Below are 16,219 nucleotides of genomic sequence, written 5' to 3' on the forward strand. Positions count from 1 at the left end.
CGCTTTTTTTTTTTTTTTTTTGTTACTGTAGCTCTGCAGTATAATCTAAGGTCTGGTATTGTGATGTTTCAGGCTTTCTACTCCTTGCCAAGAATATCTTCAGCTATTCTGGGCCTCTTATTTTTACTAATAAATTTCATGACTTCCTCTTTTCTATGAAGACATCATAGAATTTTTTTTTTTCTTTCTTTGCAGTGCTGGGGATTGAACTCAGGGCCTTATGTTTAAAAGGCAAGCATTCTACCAACTGAGCTATATCTCCAGCCCCCATCACAGAAATTTTGATGAGGATTTCCTTGAATCTGTAAAGCACTGTTGATAGTGTGTTCATTGTAATTAGGTTGGGTTCTAAATTTTTCATCTTTTGGAGGTTATTGTGAATTATATAGTTTTTCTATTTTCTCTTAAAGCTGGTTAACCATTGGCATATAGAAATGCAATCAACTTATAGATATTAATTTTGTATCCTGCTACATTTCTAAATTTATTCATGAATTCTAGTAGTTTGTTGGTGGAGGTTTTTGGGACTTCTACATATAGAATTTTGTTATTGGCAAAAAGAGATAGTTTGAGCTTTTATTTTCCTATTTGTATTCCTTTATTTCTTTCTCTTCCTCTGGCTAAAATTTGAAGGAGTATATTGAACAGAAGTGATAAATAGAAGTGATCCTTCTCTTGTTCCTGTTTTTAAAGGGAATGATTTCAGTTTCTCTGTTTAGAATAAAGATGACCTTGGGTTTGTCATACATAGATTTTACAATGGTGAGGTAAATTCATTCTATCTCTAGTTTTTTCAGTGCTCTAAACATGAGCAGATGTTGTAAATTGGCAAATGTCTTTTCTGCATCTATAATTATGTGGTTCTTCTCTTTTATTATGATGTGTTAGATTTATTGACTTCTGTATGTTGAACCAACCCTTCATTTCTGTGATAAAACCCAGTTGACCATAGTGAAATATCTATTTAATCTGTTATTATAATTGTATTTTTCTTTCTGGGTACCAGAGATTGAACCCAGGGGCACTTAACCACTGAGACACATACCCAACCACATTTTGTATTTTACTGAAATAGGATTAACTCAGTTTCTTAGCACCTCACTTTTGCTGAGACTGGCTTTGAACTCACAATCCTCCTGCCTCAGTCCCCCAAGCCACTGGATTGTAGGCATGTGTCAATGCACCCAAATTTCTGCCCATATTTTATTAAGAATTTTTTGCATGTATGTCCATCAAGGATAGTGGTGTGGAAAAATTAATGATAAAATAACAAACAAAAACTACTCATATACCTGGAGAATAAATAATATGCTATTGAATGATGCAATAATAACAGAAGACATCAGAGAAGAAATTTAAAAATTTTAGAGGTAAATGAGAACAATGAGACAACATATCAAAATCTCTGGTACATTCTGAAAGCAATACTAAGAGGAACATTTATTGCACTGAGCTCAAACATTAAAAATGTAAAAAGTCAACAGCTAAAGGACCTAACATTACATCTCAAAGCCCTAGAAAAAGAACAGATCAACACCAAAATTAGTAGAAGACAGGAAATAATTAAAATCAGAGCTGAAATTAATGAAATGGGAACAAGAGAAACAATTCAATAATTGATAAAACAAAAAGTTGGTTTCTTGAAAAAGTAAAAAAAAAAAAAATTGATAAGCCACAAGCCACACTAGCAAGAGGCGAAAACTCAAATTACTAGAATTCATGATGAAAAAGGAAAAATCACGAGACACCATTGAAATACATAACATAATTAGAAGGTACTTTGAAAATATAAACTTCAAGAAAAGAGAAAATATCAAAGACATTGGCCAATTTTTAGAGACATATGATCCTCCCAAACTGAATCAGGAAGATGTGCACAATTTAAACACATCAATTTCAAGCACCAAAATAGAAGAAGGTATCAAAAGACTGCCAACAAAGAAAAGCCCAAGACCAGATAAATTTGTAGCCAAATTCTACAAGACATTTAAAGAAGAGCTAATACCAATACTCCTCAAGTATACCAGGAAATAGAAAAGGAGGGAACCCTTCCAAATTCACTCTATGAGGCTAGTATCACTCTAATACCAAAACCTAACAAAGACTCATCAAGGAAAGAAAACTAGACCAATATCCCTGATGAATATAGATGCAAAAATTCTTAACAAATTACTGGCAAATCACAAACAAAAATATATTAAAAAGATAATGCACCATGATCAAGTGGGGTTTATCCCAGGGATGCAAGGTTGGTTCAACATTCAGAAATCAATAAATATAATTCATCACACCAATAGACTTAAAGTTGAGAATCACATGATTATTTCAATAGATGCTGAGAAATTGTTTGATAAAATACAGCACCCCTTCATGTTTAAAATACTAGAAAAAAAAAAACAGAAATAGTAGGAACATACCTCATCATTGTAAAGCATATCTATGCTAAACCCATGGTCAACCTCACTCTTTTTTTTTTTTTTTTTTTTTTTTTTTTTGGTGCTGGGGATCGAACCCAGGCCTTTGTGCTTCCAAGGCAACCACTCTACCAACTGAGCTATCTCCCCAGCCCGATCAACATCATTCTTAATAGAGAAAAACTGAAAACATTCCCTCTAAAAGCTGGAACAAGACAGGGATGCCCTCTTTCACCATTTCTATTCAACATTGTCCTTGAAACACTAGCCACAGCAATTAGATAGACCAAAGAAATTATAGGGATACAAATCAAAAAAGACAAACTTAAGCTGTCACTGTTTGTGGATGACATGATTCTATACTTAGAGGATCCAAAAAACTCCACTAGAAAATTTCCAGAACTAATATTTAAATTTAGCATAGTAGCAGGATATAAAATCAATATGCATACATCTAATGCATTTCTATTCATAAGTAATAAAACCTCTGAAAGAGAAATTAGGAAAACCACTCCATTCACAATAGCCTCAAAAAAACAGAATACTTGGGAATTAATCTAATAAAAGAGGTGAAAGATCTCTACAATGACAACTACATAACACTAAAGAAAGAAATTGAAGAAAACCTTAGAAGATGGAAAGATCTTTGATGTTCTTGGATAGGGAGAATTAACATTGTCAAAATGGCCATTCTACCAAAGGCTCTATACAGATTCAATGCAATACCAATTAAAGTCCCAAAGATATTCCTCATAGAAATAGAGAAAGAAATCATGAATTTCATCTGGAAGAACAAGAGACTTGAATAGCCAAAACAATCCTGAGCAGAAATAGTGAAGCAGGAGGTATCACAATACCAGACTTTAAACTATATTACAGAGCAATAGTAACAACAACTGCATGGTATGGGCACCAAAATAAACAACCAGACCAATGGTACAGAAGAGAAGACACAGAGATGAATGCACATAGAGTGACCTCATACTAGAAAAAGGAGCCAAAAATATACAATGGAGAAAAGATAGCCTCTTCAACAAATGGTGCTGGAAAAACTGGAAATCCATGTGCAGTAAAATGAAATTAAATTTCTATCTCTCACCCTGCACAAAACTCAACTCAAAATGGACGGAGGACCTAGGAATTAGATAGAAAACCCTGCACCTAATAGAAGACAAAGAAGGTCCAAATCTTCATCATGTTGGCTTAGGATCAGATTTCCTCAAGAAGACTCCCACAGCACAAGAAATCAAAGCAAGAATCAATAAATGTGATGGACTCAAACTAAAGAACTTTCTCTCAGCAAAGGATATAATCAATAATGTGACAAGAGAGCTACAGAATGGGAGAAAATTTTTTCCACATGCACTGCAAATAGAACATTTATCTCCAAAATTGACAAAAACTTACAATACTTTACACCAAATATACAAAGAACCCAATCAATAAATGGGTGAAGGAAGTGGACAGACACTTTACAGAAGAAGACACACAGGCAATTAATAAATATATAAAAAAGTGTTCAACATCTCTATTAATTAGAGAAATGCAAATTAAAGCAACTCTATGATTTCATCTTACCACAATTAGAATGGCTATTATCAAGAACACCTACAATGATAGATTTTGGCGTGGATGTGGGGAAAAAGGCACACTTTTACATAGCTGGTAGAGTTGCAATTTGGTACAGCAACTCTAGAAAGCAGTGTGGAGAATCCTCAGAAAACTTGGAATGGATTCACCTTTTGACCCAGTAATCCCACTCCTCGGTTTATACCCAAAGGACTTAAAATTAGCATACTACAGTAACAAAGTCACGTCAATGCTTATAGCAGCTCAATTCACAATAGCTAGATTGTGGAACCAATCTAGATGCCCCTCAACAGATGAATGGATAAAGAAACTGTGATATATATACACAATGGAATATTATTCAGCCATAAAAATAATAATATGGCATTTACAATAAATGGATGGAATTGGAGAATATCATGCTAAGTGAAATAAACCAATCCCCAAAAAACCAAAGGCTGAATGTTTCCCCTGATAAGTGGAGAATGATATATAATGGGGGTTGGAGGGTGGGGAGTGAGAGAAGAATGGAGGAACTTTGGATTGTGTAGAAGGAAATGAGAAGAGGGTATGAAAGATGGTGAAATGAGACAGACATCATTGCCCTATGTACATATATGATTGCTTGAACGGTATGATTCTACATTGTTTACAACCATGGAGACAAAATGATGTACCCCATTTGTTTATGGTGAATCAAGGTGCAGTCTGTAAAACATTAAAAAATAAATAATCTTAAAAAATAACAACCTTCAACAAGAAGGCTATATAAATGAGGAGAAAAAGTGTGTGTGTGTGTGTTCATGTTCGTGAATTAATCAGTACACATTCAAATAAAACAAAACACCAAAACAACAAACATTTTTTGAGGTAAAAACTGAGCCTGGGAATATGGGATGTGGGCTGTCATGGCCTTCCTTTTTATTGTGTTGCTCACCCAGTTGCCAATTGGTGTTTAAGACTTCTAAACTTCCCTTCTTGGGTGATTGGTAAGGGGTGGAATAGGAGGAGCTCTCCATTCCACTCCCAGGTTATGCTCCCCATTGGGTTCTGTGATTAAAGTTTCCATGCTTGGAGTTCCTGGTTGCAAGGGCTTAAGTTTTAGTGGGATTCCCAGTAGCTTTATTGTGTAGTGAGTTGCTGGAAGTGTTCAATAAATATACTTCTAAATCCTGGTAGATGTCAATCTGTGATGGGTTGGGCAGGTCAGATGGTGAAATGGAGGGTTGAGTGGATCAGACTGTGGGTCAGATGGCAAAGAAGGTGGCTTGGTCAGGCAGGCCTGGCAGGGAACTGGCAGCCTGTCAGACCAGGCTATGAGCCAGACTGTCAAGCTGCAAAATTATTAGGTCAAATGGGAACATGATGTGAGGTCAGGTGTAGGGGGTCAGGAGACTGGGGGCAGAGGGACAGAGGCCCCAGGCAGGTTGGGATCATAGGCACCAATCAGACAGGGTTATATCAGGTACCCAGTAGGTACTGGGAACAGGAAGAGCACCAGAATGGGTGGGTGCTGGGGACTGGACTGATGCCAGACCAGGTGTTTGCCAAGAATAGGCAGTGCCAAGGTTCAGTCAGGCAGGTGAGTAGAGAGTCAAGTGTCCTGACACACACCATATCAACTTCCTGATTTTTGTAGATGGTATTGTGAGCTTCTGTGAACCACAGGAGTCAAAGTGTTTGAAACAGTTGTGTTCTCTAGCCACTTCAACTTGAGTCCACCAGGGCAAAATGCTCTCAGTTTCTGATTTTTACTGGGTTTTTAGGTTAGTTAAGTCTTTACTTGACTCAGGTAGGTTTACAAAGACCTAACCATAAACTCCCAGATATGGGTTTCCACTTTCCAGTGGCACAGCTGTAATGTATATTCAAAATGGCTCCTGGTTTGACTGTCCACTGATAATTGATAAACTCAGGGTGACTATTTTTAGACCCATTTAGTGAGTTGAACAGTTTCCAGTTCAGCTAAGGCAGAGTCTTAAATACTGCTTAAAGTAAAAAGACTCCAGTCTTTTTACTTTAAGCAGTATTTTCACTGCTTGGGGTCTGGTTAATTGAGTAAAAAGAAATGCTGCCTCACTATAATACACTATCTTCCCTGGCTCAACATCAATCCTTCATGACCATATTAAATGTATCCATATCACCCTAAGAGTTTTCATATCTTAACTCATAAAACCAAAAATAAGATGATAGTAATAATAGTATTCATCTTTTATGATGTTTTATGAAGCACACAGTAAATAATAGATTTCAAGTTTTACCCAAGTTTATTTGATTTGGAATTCAGAGAAAAAAAAAAAAAACATTAAAGTCAAAAGAAACTGTAAATGTTAAAAGGTTTATCAGAAGAGGGCAATTATTCTAAATTTGAAGAGTAATGAAAACATGTTAAGAACACAACAAAATTATATTTGTCAAATGATATCTATATATCATGTGTACATATGAAAAAATGTCAACTTTTTATTCATTAAAACAAAAAATTTTCATGTAAGGAAAGATAAAATTATTCAATATTTTAAAACTTATAAATCAATTTGGAATTGAGCTTTAAAAAAAATACTACTGAGCCAGGTACAGTGGTACATACCTGTAATCCCAGCTGTTTGGGAGGTTGATGCAGGAGGATTGTAAATTTAATCCCACCCTCAGCATCATAGCAAGGCCCTAAGCCACTTAGTGAGACCCTGTCTCAAAATAAAAATCAAAAATAAAAAGTGCTGGGGATGTGGTTAAGTGGTTAAACTCCCCTAGATACAATCCCTGGCTAAAAAAAAAAAAAAAAAAAAAAAGAGTAAATAAGGCTATATGGGTCAAAGTGATCCTGAAAAAGATGATCAATATTATTTCAAACAAGATTTTGTTTAACATGGCAGTAACCTCATTCCCAACCCCCTGAAGAAACAGTATCCCTGAAGAGAGAAGTACTAATAGAGATGAAGTTTTTGTGGACAATTTCTTAAAAGATGGATTTAGTTGGCTTTGACAAATACCCTACAATACCCAAATCCTGTCTGTTTAAAAAAAAGAAATAAAAAAATCTACTGATAAATACTAATTTGGGCAAGATCTGAGAGTTAAAAAGAAAATTGTGTCAGATATTCATTCCATGGTACCTAATATATATACCTTACTAATGACAATAGTAGGCAACTATGGCTGGTCCAACTTGCTAAATTTAAGAAATGAGTTTTTTGCATCCCTCTGATAAGTAATTCCTAATCACCACTTTTGAGTGACAGGACTTCAATACAAAAGTAACCTTCCAGTGTTGCTATGTTGTTCTCCATCAGGGATTTAAAAATCTTTTGTAATTTGTTTAATCAAAGTCTATCAAAAATGTTATGTATGAAGATTATGGATGGTTAAAGAAATCTTTTTACAGTGTGAGGATGATCTGCTTATAATCAACCCCTACTATGAACTCAGATTTTCAAATTCTATATTGCTGCATTAAACGACCACACCTCATGTGGAAGTGTCCACTAAAATTACTACATTTTGTAACAAGTCACCTATCTGTGATTCCAGATTAGACAATAAACCTGAATTTTGATATCAGATGTAAAGCAGGCTATCTTTAGCCTTACAGAAGTCAGGAACCTGAAACAGGTACATGGGTTCCTGGAAATGTCAGTGTTATGGTTTAGATGTTAGTTGTTCCCCAAAAGTTCACGCATGAGACAATGCAAGAAGGTTTAGATGTGAAATGATTAGGTCATAAGAGTTTTACCTATTCAGTGCATTAATCCTCTGGTAGGGACTGAGTGGTAACTAGGCAAGCAGGGTATGGCAGGAGGAGATATGTCCCCTGGGGGTATGCCTTTGGGGTTTATATTTTTCCTTGATGAATACAGCACTCCCTGTTTCCTGAACCATGTTCCCAGGTGCTTTCATCCACCACACTCTCCTGCCATGATGTTCTAACTATTCCCAGGTCCTGAGGAATGGAGTCAGCCATCTCTGCACTGAGATATCTAAAACTGTGAACCCAAAATAAACTTTTCATCCCCTAAAATTGCTCTTGTACAGAATTTTAGTCATAGCAATAAAAAATCTGACTAAAAATGTCAGATACTGTCATATTAAGGCCCCTAATTTTGCACTAATAGGTAAAATTCTACATGAGTCCTTAAAAGGAACAAATAAAATATCAGTCTTGTACACCAGAATTCTGAACCACCTTTTTTTTTTTTTTTTTTTTTTTTTGTGGTGCTGGGGATCGAACCCAGTGCTTTGTGCTTGGAAGGCAAGCACTCTACCGACTGAGCTATCTCCCCAGCCCCTTCTGAACCACCTTTGAGAAGTTAAAACAAAGCCTCATGACAGCCCCTGCCCTAAACCTGCCTGACACATAAAAGGTGTTAAGAATCTATATAAATGAGATACAAGGTACAGTCCTTGAAGTTCTCTTACACACATTGAGGACAAACTGTGATCAGTAATTTATGTGTCAGGACAGATTTAACACACAGTAAAATGTGGGTCCTCTTTCCTTTGGGTTGTGATTGTCACTTGTGATTTACCACAAGAAGTTGAGAAACCCACTGTCAATTCAGGAGTGCATTTGTACATCATCAAGTCCTGTCCTGCTGAAACATAAGGGTGGATATTAGCTGACTATTGGGAGTGTAAGGAGATTCCAAACCATCCCATTTGATATTCCAAATGTCAACTTTAAAACAAATCATTTCTACCTTAAATCAAGGAATCCTGTTTCCATCAGATGATAATAGACCAGTACAACATGATGACTCAGAGATCTTGAAGACTCTTCAGCAAGTTGGATAGGCTTGATTAGTCTATCGCTGAGATAAATTGGGACCTCTTTATTGATAGAAGCACCTCATGGGCAATGACCAATGGATAGCTGGATACTCTGTAGTCATGGCACAACAGATATTATCAGGGCCTTAATACCTCAGCATGCATCAAACCAATTACAAACATTTTCATACTTAGGTGGATGAGAAAAGAGATGAAGAATGGAGTTTTGACTTCTGGGAGAATACTGCTAAGTGCAAACAGAAATCCCATGAGCTTATATCTTCTGCCTGAGGCATTGGACTGCTATGCATAAAACACTTTCAGGATAGTGTTCACTATGAGAAATTATCTTGGTAAAATTCATCAAGCCCCACTTTAGAGGGCCATGCTTCCAATGGACTATTAATCAAGTGATTTAAAACTGTGATTGATTTTTTCACTTAAAACAATTCAAAGACTAATAGGCAGGCTATCATTTAAAAAAGACTCAGTATGTAAAAATATAGTCTTTTGATGACTGACAAGTAGATTTTACCCAAATGCTCTGTCATAAGAATCTTTAAATATTTACCTGTACTAGTAAACACTTTCTGTGTGAGTCAGGCTTATTCTACCAGGATATAAGAATTCAGAAATAATTGGAGTCCTCTAAAAGGAGCTGTTCCTAAGATATGGACTCTCCCTCCAAGCAAAGTAGCCTTGGACTATCTTTCATTGCAGAAGTGATCCAATGATTTAGCAAAACATTGCAAATCCAGTGAAAGTGATATGTAATCTGGAGACCTCCAAAAAACACTATCGTTTTCTAGGCTCAAAAGTTGACCTTAGTTTATGACTCTTTTTGACAAAATCCACCTGTATTTTGCTCTTAGGAAACATTTTCATATCTTTCAAATACTACTGATAAAATATATAGATTTGGAAAACACAGTATGAAATAGGGTACATCTGGGTAGAAAAGAGTGACCAGAAATGCTGCAAAAAATATTAACTCCAAATATAAATTCCTTTCATGATTCAGGATTCTCTTATGATGACCTTCCCTGTCTTCATGACCCATTCTGGGTCAGTGTAAAATACAGGAAATGTGCTACACAAAGAGGACACCAAATCACTCAATGATAACTATTCAGGCACAGGATAATACAAGCAGGGTGCTGGTTACTAGTATACTTTCAAAATGTGGGCCAGAAAATATAAAATATTAAGGTGTATCTGTGTTGAAATGAAATTTAGTTCAGTACCTGACCTTAGAAAAGCCCAGGTACTTACAGTCAGTTCTGGCTGCTTCCAACCAACCTTTATTCCTTTTCACACAAAACTTAACCCTACAGACTTACCATTTTCTGACTTCTGCTACATTCAGGCAACCTCTCTACAAATTCTCCATCACGTGAACATCAGAGTGACAGAGCCTATGACAAAACTACCCAGACATCAGGGAACCTAAATATAGATTCAGAGCTTTGCTGGAGCCGAAGACAAAAATCTTCCAGATTAAGAAATCCACCCCCTATTATCTGTCTGTGGATCTTATCAGATAATTCTCATCTCTTCAACCTGAGTGACCAAAGTTCCAGGCTCAGATTCCTTTAGCCCATAGTGGCAGGTGAAGGAATTCAAAATCTGGTTGCAATACACAAGATTGACTGGTTCTTGGATACAACTCTTTTCAGAAAGAGAATGTACAGTCATATCAATTTGCCAATAACATTATCAATAATGTCTATTTACAAACAAATAATAGTGAGAATTACTTTCAATTTTCAGGTTTTATAACTCTCATGTTCTGGTTCTGTGTATCTGTGTGTGTGTGTGTGTGTGTGTGTGTGTGTGCATATTTAAACTCAGGGTCACTTCTAAACTGAGCTATATCCCCAGTCCTTATTAAAATTTATTTTGAGACATGATCTCACTAAGTTGCTGAGGCTGACCTCAAGTATGATTCCCCTGCCTCAAGAACCCAAATGACAGAGATTAAAGGTGTAAACCACCACAACCAGCTCATCCTCTTGTAATTTGAAGAAGCAGCCTGATCTCTACAAAGGATAATGACCACAACAGCAGAACTGTCCATGAAAATCAAGTATGAGCCATATGTGAAACCTTGAAATTTTAGTGGTCACATAAGTAAAATCAATTGTAATAATTTATTTAACCCAACGTACTGAAACACTTTCATTTTAATTCATGACCAATATAAAATTATTTATTAATTGTACATATTTCTAGCACTAAACATTCACAACTCCCTCTGTGTGTTAATTTTCCAGAACATATCAATACAGATGACACATTCAGGGGTGTGGCACACTCAGTGGCAAGATACTGCCAAAATTCAAATGCAGATTTGAGGGTTTGATATCCATGAATTCAGGGAAGTGAATGACCTAGAACCTTTTTTGAAAAATCACAGTTGAAGAAACATGACTTCCCTCCCCAAATCTCTTTTGTCCCAAGTGGGGACGAGATGGTACCCTGAGAGAAGTAAGTCTCCAAAGGTAGAACGCTGTTTCCCAACTGCTGTTTGGCAGTGGCACATCCCCTTGCAGATATGATATGGCAAATAATAGATGATGTTGTCCAAGAAGAAATGAATCCCATGTGAACTTCTGATCTGTTCTTACATTGAACACCAAATTTGATGTGAAGGGAATAGACTAAAGACAAACTTCTTATTTTGCATTTTAGCCTTGATCCTAATCTTAGGCTATGGTTGTTTCATCCTTTGCTGTGGAGTCCTGTGAGAATTTAAGCACTGTCAACATGTTTTCTTGTCTCCATGCATTTTCATGTAACGCAAAATGATCTAATAAAAGAGTACATATTAACCCAGAGGAACAGGTACTTAGTACCTATTACATGTCTACTGTTGTCAGTTTATTTGAAATCAGAATGCCATTTTTCCTGGCATGCTGTTTATAATGTGTGTGTTGTTGGACATCTATTAAGCATAACTAGCTACCCCCAAGCATAGTAGTTTATGATTTAAATTGTTAGATCATGATAAAGACAAATTTAGGCTAGGTTTACCTAGGCTCGTCTCCTTGTGTTTGCTAGGCTCCATCAGGCATATATTCTGTTACTTGACTTTGTGTCTCTACTTTTGGGAGAGAGTTGGTTATCCCTTGGGGCATGTTTATTCTCCTTCACATGGCATCTTATTTTTCATAAGTTTTTATAGAGTTGGTAGAGTTTGGAAAGGAAAAGAAAAAACTTTCAAAATATTTCAGACTTAGGCATAAACCTGGTACACGGTCATGTTCACTGTTTTCTACTGACCAAGTATATAAGCCGTTCTAGATCCAAAGCTTGAGGAGAAGATTCTGTGTGTAAATGGGAACTGTAAAAGAACATAATGTCAAGGGCTGGGAAGCATGAAGAACTGGAGATTGTTTTGCAATATTTCATTCTGCTTTTTTTTTTTAGATAGTTTTCATTGTTTTTCAAATTTGGAAAAATTTACAACACTGTTTCTACTAAAAGCCTAGTCTAGGATGAAATTCAGAATCACTACTGCCTGGTTGCAAAACTCAAATAACTTTCCTAGACCACATTAGTTGTACATATGCTCTAGAACAAGAAAATGAAGGAAATCTTCTGTAATAAATGCAGGATTCTTTTAGATTTATACCCCCTGAGTACTTATTATCAGGAATATTCACAAGAGAACACCTCAAGTGTTTAGAAATCCTGGAATAATATGAATAAATAGCTTAGGACTATATTTAAGAAATGAAATCTCAATGATTTTTCAAAAATAGTTTTATCATAGGTTAATTTGGAAAATGTTTTTACTGCACTCTACAATGTTTGCATTCCTCTTTAGTATTTGTAACTACTTACCACTTTTAACCCAGACTAACTGAAAGCACTGTGCCTAAAAAAACCTTTTAATGTGAAAGCATATGCCCAAGACAGATATGCTGAGAGGACATTTCCTCCAGCTAAAATTTGATCTAACACCTGAGTAATATGGAAGTCATCTTTTGATTTTAATAGTGTAAAACACCCTTGGAACCAAGTTTTTAATGTATCAACCTTGGGGGAAGATCTATCCACACTGTAGCACCTACATTACCTAATCTCTATCCTTTTCACAAAGTCATCATTGTTTCTCAATGAACTCATATTTACTGAGATTACTCTATTTAATCTATTCACACTATTTACACTATTTAATTATACTATTTACAGGGCACTCTTGTTAGTACTCTGCTCATGATGACATCATTGAGGTAAAAGATTTTACTGGGAAACATTTAAATCCAAAGGAAAGTCAAACTGGGTATAGTGGTGAATGCTGTAATCCCAGAAACTCAGAAGACTGAGGTGGGAGGATTACAAGTTAGACACTAGTGTCATCAACTTAGTGAAATTCTGTCTCAATTAAAACAAAAACTAATAGAGCTGGAGATGCAACTCAGTGGTAAAGAACTCTTGACGCTCATACCTGTACTGAGAAATAAAAACAATTCCACTTACCAGAGGCCAAAATGAAATACAAACATAAAGATGTCACCCCCAGGGTTAAGACAAAAATAAATGCCTTAGAATATTAAAATCCATAAGATGAGTAAACATGCCCTATTTAAAACAAAAACTAAATTGTTACTGTCATTCTAAGATACTCAATTTTGGGAAATTGATCATATTTAATATTTGCGTTCATATATGCTTTTCATGCAAAACACACAAAGCATTCATGCTAAGTTTCATAAATTTTCCCAAGGTAATGAAAGAGTGAAATCAGTCTTGCTCATAATACATGAATAATCAATTGCTTCTGTCATAATCCAAGAAGGAACTAAAATCTTAAGAACTAATGTAGATCAGATATTTATATTTATACAAATGGCTAATTACAAAAATTTTTAAATACATAAAAGAGTGAATAGTACAATATACCTCTCACCTAGATTTGACATCTGCTAATTATGTTATTTTAATTTTTTTCTATGTTCCTACCCACTTCCCAGCCAACCTCCAGTATATTTACTTTTGGGTGAGTTCATAAGGAAACATATTGAATATAACAAATATTAACTGTCCAGTTTTGACAAATATACCTATAAAATGTTATTGCTTTTAAGCATAGAATATTTACAATATCCCAAGAAAAATTCTATGGATATTTCCAGTCAACTTTCCTGCTTCAGATGAAAGTTATGATTATGATTTTTTGAACCCTGGGTTCATTTTGCCTATAATCACACAATACACATGAGTTTAGGTCCAGCTGTTTCAGAACACAATGCTTATGAGATTCCACTAGAGTATGTGTTTCAGTAATATGCTCCTTTGTATTGCTGAGCAATACTGTGTAGAAGCATGACAATTTGTTCATCCACTTCAGTAATAAAAAACATCTGGGATATTTCCTGTTTTGCACTATTAGGACTACATGGTCTGTGCACATTTTTGAACAAATACCTATGGTGTTCAGTTTAATTTTTTACCAATATTTAAATGTGGTAGATTTTGATTTTTACTAGTTGCTCTAAAGATTATAATATGCCTCTTAAAATATTGCAGTTTGCATAGATACTATAGCATAAATTTTATAACAAATATATAAAAATATTAGGCTGTTTTTCTCCTATCTTCTTGTTCAAGAATTGGTTTGTATTTGTGCATTATAAGATCTGCAATACACTGTTATAATTTTTGCTTATAATAATTATAGATTTTTTCAAAAAAATTGAAAGAAATTGTATTAATGAATGTTTAAATGGACTCACATTTAAACTATACAATGTAACATTTACATCTGTTCCACCTATAAGTTTTGTATTCTTCAGTGAATACTGCCTACAATAGTTGTTAGTATAATTATGTGTAATATGATTATATATACTGTGTGTATTAATATAGAAAATTCTGTAGCATTTTTACCTACAGGCAAGTTTAAACAACAACTCATATGGGGCTATGATTGTAATTAAATGATGCAGTACTTGTTTGGCATGTGCAAAACCCTGTGTTTTATTATTAGAAGCATAAAATCAAATGCAATAGTTTCCAGTAAAGTCATGACAATGTACAGACATTCCTACAGATATATGGTGAATTTACTCTAAATTATCTTCGTGGAAAACTACAAAATTCAATGGGTTGCTCTTTCTGTCATATGTAATAGAAACTTTGTTCTTTAAAATGTGAAATATTCTATAGGAATTACTCTTACTAAATATTCTTGTTAATTTCTAATATCATTAAGTAAATGCAATCAATCAGGTCCTACCACATATCTTAGTGACCCAGTGAATCTTATAACCTCAGGCATAATATTTATTTGAAGCTTCATTAAGAGTTTAAAATAATACAATTTAAAAATAGATCAAAGGAAGAAAATTTAAAGTCTAGAAATAAATGACATGCCTGAGTACAATTTATTTTTGACAGAGTTGTCAAGATAAATTAATAGAGAAAGGACAGTCTCTTCCACAAATAAGGTTAAGGTGAATGGTTACTTACATGCAAAGGATTGAGATTTATATACAATAATCTCAAAATAAAACATTTTAAAAAATTTTAGTTGTCAATGGATCTTTTATTTCATCCATTTATATATGGTGTCATTTTAATAGCTAAAACTAAATTTAAAGAAAGCCAAATTAAATATTCATGAATTCATATTTGTTAATGGAGCCTTAGGCTGCAAGAATAAATGCAAGACAAGTGTTTAATCTTTACTAAAATAAAAACTCTGTGCAAAATAGAACATTGCCATGGAAGTAAATAGATAATTTTTACAGTTTTACTGTGTTTGAAGTGTTGTCTCAACAAATTTTTAGCCTGAGCTGAAGACCAGTCATTTTTCCTTTTTGAGAAGATGATTAGAGGTAGACACACAACACTTCTGTTCTAGGCTTTCACACTACAGTACCTCTGTGCATCCTCTATATTCACCCAAGCACCAGAGACCTTACCATTAAGGACAACTTGCAAGTTCCAGAGCACCCAATTTTTTTTTTTACCTATTCAATCAATGTGGCTCCATGAACTTTTGTTGACCTGATACAAACTGAAAGATATAAAGTGCCTCCCAGGGATCTAGAGTGTGATAACTATGGCCTGAATAAGCCCTGTGGGCTCCTGTGTGTCAGCACATTTTTCTCTTCAGAGCTATAAGTAACAAATTTGTTAGACCTCCTATCTACCTAAATGTTGTATTGTGTGCTGTAAACAAAGAAGTGTTAAAATATACAAAAATAAAATCTAAAACTGTGAATAAAACAAGAAACAAAATCAAGCTATGAAAAGCTGAACATTCCATACATTTTTGGGACAATGTAAAATGGTGCAATGGTGCTGTGGAAAGCATCTCTTTGTATTCTAAGTAATAAATACACAAATGACAGCAAAATAACATTGAATCACATAGTTAACCAGAATTTAACCCAGACATATACAAAAATAGCTGAAATCATAGTTAGAAAACAATTTGTATATGAATATTTATA

The 16,219-nt window shown here is 34.8% G+C and overlaps 1 protein-coding gene across 1 annotated transcript in view; it reads right to left on the reverse strand.

Annotated features, from left to right (window-relative positions):
- Positions 1–8,531, reverse strand: part of LOC306646606 (uncharacterized protein) — a 38,535-nt gene extending 30,004 nt beyond the window's left edge. Inside the window, exon 1 of the mRNA XM_079115246.1 lies at positions 8,513–8,531. The gene's annotated coding sequence lies outside the window, so the exon portion shown is untranslated. The remainder of the gene's footprint in view (positions 1–8,512) is intronic.
- Between the last annotated feature and the right edge of the window lie 7,688 nt (positions 8,532–16,219).

Source organism: Sciurus vulgaris (assembly GCF_902686455.1).
Source record: "Sciurus vulgaris genome assembly, chromosome: 16".
Classification (NCBI taxonomy): domain Eukaryota; kingdom Metazoa; phylum Chordata; class Mammalia; order Rodentia; family Sciuridae; genus Sciurus; species Sciurus vulgaris.